We start from the raw sequence: 5,654 nt of genomic DNA, 5'->3' as shown, positions 1-5,654 counted from the left end.
ATAGTTACATTCTCTTAATGAATAGAGGGATTTGTTCTAATAGTGTTTGTAAATAGGATATCATGTCTGCATCTTGTACAGCAAATAACCACTAGGAAGAGATTATGCAATGTGTTAATTATTGAAACTGTCATACCATAAAAATAGTTAGGATAGATATACAGCTGCACTCTCTTAATTCAATGAATAAGAATTTTTGTTCTAATAGTGTTTGTGAATGGGATATTATGTCTGCATCTTGTACAATGAATAACCACTGTGACAACAATGTGCAATGTATTTATTATTGAAACTGTCCTACTGTTTGGTTTTGAAACTGTCTCATTGCTATTTGTTTCTCAATAAAATTATTCATAAAAATAAATTAATAAAAATAAAATAACATAGGAGTGATTACTGACAAGACAGAGCTAAGATAATAATGGAGGAGCCTGTAAAAGGATTACTAATGAAGTTTACATCAGCAACCAAACTATTTCTGTGAAGATTTTTGGTAGGGGTAGATAGGATGCAGGCAAAGTTCTTCTTGCATCATCAAATAAGTTTCAATCCAGTTAAATCCAGATTTTTTTCTATCTCACCTTTAAGTATCATTGTTAAAACTTAAGATTTTGTTTAAGTTGAAATAATTTTTAAGATCTAGTTAATTATACTTTCTGTTTCAAAACATAATATTACACACTTGGTAGGTAGGGTAAATGAATTCAATTCAAGCAATATATAAATACGATTACAGATAATTCATTTATAAATAAAAGCACAAATGCATTATGTGTGCATATGCATGTGTGTGTATTCCTCCTGAAGAAAATAAATTCTAATTTAAGGTTTCTAATTCTGTAAATGGTTTCCCTAGTACCCGTGGATCATCACTTGTCTGCCAGAAGTTCTCCTCTAATTTCATAAGCTACGATTTCTATAAAGGTTAATGGCTAAGCCTGAGTTGGGGTTTATTCTCCACAATGTAAGGAATATTGCATTGTGGTCACTGTATGTGGTCACTCTCATTGACACCCTGTATTTTCTAGAAACTCATCCCTATAGCCTTGCTACCCAATTCATAATGCCTTCTAACATCTTCAATAAATTTGTAAGTCATTCCCACAGTAATATAGCCTCTCTTTCCTCATGCACCCCCAGCCATAGGGAAGTGAAAAACTACATTCTACTCTCATTCTCTGTGGAGGGACAGAAAGAAATTCTAGAAGGAAACTCTGTTAAATTATCATCATGTGGCATATACAGAATGTCAGAGAGAACACTATCATGGATAAAGAAATGCAATAGAGGACAATTATGTAAATTATTTTTTTCAGTTCTTTGAATGTATTTTTCTAAGTCACTTACATTGGTTGGTCTTGTCCTATGTATCAAGAAAAAGTTATAGAAATTAGCTTTTCCAGGACAGAAGTTTCAGAAAGGAGTCACTGTGATTTATGCCTTAGGATTCACATTATTAAAGACTTTTTCAAAAAAGGCTTCCTGCAGGCATAGGTAACTCCTAACATGCCCTCCTGCTGAGCTGCTCCATGAAGGACCTGATTCAGTTATGATCCTTGTCATCCTCCATTCCTCTGGGTAAGGCTTTGAACACTAGGTTTCCCTGTTCAAAGTAGATAGATGCAACTGTCAACTGCCACATCCACATTTACCCTCTTCACCTGAGGCTAGGGGTAGCTCCTGCCTTTACCTATGGGCCCTAAGAAAAAGGTAGCCAAGCAAGAGTATTCTGAGGATCAAATAAGGCATTGGAAGATATTTTAAAGCTTTAATGTGTTTGATATTGTACTGTATTGTGTAATATATTATACCACGTCATCTTCATATTGTATTCTGATTTTATATGTTATCCTCAATCTTGCTTCAACTTTCCTGCTATTTATTGATCGACCCTGCCCATGAAAGCATCCATCCTATTTATAATGGATGCTGCTTGATCCTCATCCAGTAGAGATCCACTCTATATCTGATCCTTCTCACTCTATGTTCTAAGTGTGCCCTAAAAGCGTTAGGATTGATGGGTGGACACATTGGCTGATGGAGTCAGAGTCAGCTGAGTTACAACTCAGTTGTATCAAGAGTGGTCAGTTTAAAGCTATCTGTAGCTACTTTTGAGATTAAAGTAGAATTATGTCTTAAGTCTTCAAATTTTATTTTAGACCTCTGTCTCACCAATTTTTCAGGTCATTCTCTATCTAACCAACTGCTGAAAGGTGTTAAATAATGCATTTTGGAAATATTTGTAAGGTTTAGTGGGACTGAACTCTTTTCCTAATCTTAGTTTATGTTGGATACCATACTGTTTACATCTTCTCTATTTTCAAAAGGCCCAGATAAATGGGCCAATAAATCAACCTTCCATTATTATTGTCATTATTGGGCATCTATCTTATATCTTATGGATATCTAAAATACTTTACTCAGAGATAAGCTACTCCAACTCTAGTGAGAACAATTGAGTGCAAGCCATAGATTATCCTGCCATTCAATGTAGTAAATGTTTACTAAGCACACCGTATACACAGAACCAAGATAATACTTTTAACATAATTACTGACTTAAGATGAAATTCCTTAAGCTGATAATACAGCTGGTATAGAGCTGGAGCATTCTCCAAGGCTTTGTGATTGAGAGTTGTCTCCTTACCAATTGATTTCAAGGTTTTACCGGCTCAAAAACCGAGTCTTTTTAATGAAGAACAAATCAAACTGTTAAATATTGAAGGTAGATTCTCTGCTATAAATATAAGACTTTTCAATATTTGCTCTGTATTACTCACTTTTCTATCAACAGGACAAAATACTCAACATCTGCAACTTGAAGTTGTTTGTTTTGGCCATAGTTCGGTGGGTTCAGTCCATGATTTACTGGCTCAAAGAAAGAATTGGCATGGCAGAGAACATTTCTTCACCCCACTGTTGCCAGGAAGAAAGGAGAAACCAAGAAAGAATATACTGTTTCAGGTCATATCCCTTATCATCCACTTCTAACCAGGCCCCATATCCTCACAAGCCAATCATCTATGATGTTAGTAGGGTACTACACAGGTGAATACAGACCCCCATGATTCAATTAGCTTCCCAACATCCCCCTTCTGAACGTATGAGACGTTGGGGAAAATTTTTTAACTGTCTTGAGTTCAAAAATTGAAACATGTAGCAATGTACTGGCAAAACCCCTCAGGAAAGTCTAGAGATTAAAATACTCATTTATCTTTAGTCCAAAAAAGTTCCAAGGGTGTTTTCATGCTGAATAAACTTTCAGCTGACAAGTCAGCTCCCTCTGGAGTGCTGATGTATATAAATTATTGGTGACTGCTTGTGAAGGCCCAGGAGTATTCTCCATCACAGATGTCAACAGCATGCTTTCCCAAGCATTTTATTGTGAAAATTTTGATACAAAAGAAAAGTTGAAAGAATTGCACAGTGACCATTGATGTATCTGCCACTTAAATTCTTGAACTATTGACAAGTTTGTGCTTTATTGCATAACTATCCCTCTACCATCCACCAATCTATCTTATTTTTCTTTTATATTGCAGACATCAATAACCTTCAAGCCCACACACTTGGGGATGCATATCATTAAGTAGAGTTCAGTATTTCATTATGGTGTAATGTACAGATCCTAGGCACAGCCTTGATGGGTATTTGGGTTGTTTTCTTGGAGGTTTTAGGGTTTTTTTTTTCTTGAGATCTCACTATGTAACTCAGGCAGGCCTTGACTTCCGTGTGTATCCCAGGCTGACCTCCAGTTTGCAGTGACCCTTCAGCCTCACTCTCCCAAGGGCTGAAATTATAGAATGTACCACCACACCTGGATTCTCCATGCTTCTATCTTTTATTTTGCTCTTTATTTACACTTTGGATTTATCATATAAGAAAAATGATACAATGTTTAAACTGTCTTTTATTTTTTTTCTCTAATTTTGAAGAAAAACATAAAAACTATATAGAATTTCATTTTTTATTTTTCAAAGAGAATAAAAATTAGTTTTAAAAAGTTAGAAATGATACAGAATTTCACTAAACAAAATAACAGGAATTCAGTAATGGTTTTTATATTGCATGTTGTTGTCTTCAAATTAGTTGTTCAGATTGCCAGATGTAAGCATGCAAAATTGTCCAAAAAAGTTATAAAAAATTAAAAAGGAGAGAAAAATCTAAGCATTAACTGCTCCTTTCAATAGACCAGCAGAAATAAGCAATACAGTTATAATCCAGCTATCTTGTATATATGCACAAATATCTTTTTTTCCTTCCTTCTTTCTTTTCTTTTTTTTTTAAAACAAGATAATAGGAAAATAACAATTATTATTAGGTTGTGTATCATTATCTTCAGAGTAGTTATTCAGATTACAAGATAAAGTCACACAAAACTGATCAAACAATGTAAGCACAAACCATTTCTTTCAATAAACTAATAGAAATTAATAGTATAATTATCTTAACTATCTTCTTTCCCCATCCCAGTTGTTCTTCCACTTTGAGCAGTTCCTTTCTCTTTCACAATATCTACTGTACATCTTGAATCTTATTTACTGTTAATGCTTCTTACACTAGGAAGATAATATTAGGTTTACACATATGAGTCTGTTTCATCTCACTTATGAGTATGGTCTCTAGTTTCATCCATTTGAGTACAAAAGCCTTGACTTTATTCCTTCTTTATAGCTGGGTATTACTCCACTGTATAAAAATATCACATCATTTTTATCCTTCCTTGTTTGATGTGCATTTCGGTTGTTTCTAAGATTTCCACATTGAGCTGCTACTAACATGAGTGTACATATGTTGTTGTGGTATAATGTTTTCAATTCTTATGAGAAAATATCCAGAATGGGAATGTCTGGGTTGAATGGGACCTCCAGTCCTAGCTTTTTCAAGAATCTCTCACTGATTTCCATCAAGGTTGTACCAGTCTACACTCCCACCCACTGTGGAGTATGGTTGCTTTTTATCCATAGCCTCTCCAACATTTATTATTGGTTGACTTCTTGATGATAGCCATTCTTTCTGGGGTGAGATGGAATCTCAGTGTTGTTTTAATTTGCATTTCTTGAGTGACCAATGATGTTGAACTTTTTTTCATATATTTATTTGCCATTTCTATTTCTTCATCTGGGAAGTAAGTATTCTTCTAAAGTGCCCATTTTTGGATTGTATCTTTGAATTTTGGGGTGTCTGATTGTCTTCAATTCTTTATGTATGTTCTAGATAAAAATGTTTTGTCTGAGAGACAGTTGGCTGAATTTTTTCCATTCTGTGGGTTTTCTTTTCACTCTGTTAATTTCTCTTGATGTGCAAAATCATTTTAATAAGACCTCTTGACCCCAGCTGTTGATTCTTTGAAGTGTTTCCCATTCAATTTAGTTTTTGTTCGTGAACTCTCTGCCTATATTTATGTCTTCAATATTTCTACCTACTTTCTCTTCCATGCATTTAGTGCTTCTGTTTTAATATTTAAATCTTTGATACATTTTGACTTTAGTTTCATGCATAGTGATAGATATGGGACTAGCTATAGTCTTTGGCATGTGGAAAGCCAATCTTTTTTTTTCTTCAAAATTTTATTGATAAACAGCAATGAGACAGTTTCAAATCAAATCGGAAGTACAGTTTCAACAAATAATACACTGCATATATTCTTCTTAG

At 34.2% G+C, this 5,654-nt stretch overlaps 1 protein-coding gene across 1 annotated transcript in view; it reads left to right on the top strand.

The window, feature by feature from the left end:
• Lhfpl3 (LHFPL tetraspan subfamily member 3) overlaps nucleotides 1-5,654 on the top strand; it is a 627,386-nt gene that overhangs the window by 287,836 nt on the left and 333,896 nt on the right. The gene's annotated exons all lie outside the window — the stretch shown is intronic.

Source organism: Octodon degus, unplaced genomic scaffold, assembly GCF_000260255.1.
Source record: "Octodon degus isolate 3935 unplaced genomic scaffold, OctDeg1.0 scaffold00068, whole genome shotgun sequence".
NCBI classification, from domain to species: Eukaryota; Metazoa; Chordata; class Mammalia; order Rodentia; family Octodontidae; genus Octodon; species Octodon degus.
The sequence above is the reverse complement of the archived record's forward strand: the minus strand, read 5'-3'. Positions and strand labels throughout refer to the sequence as shown.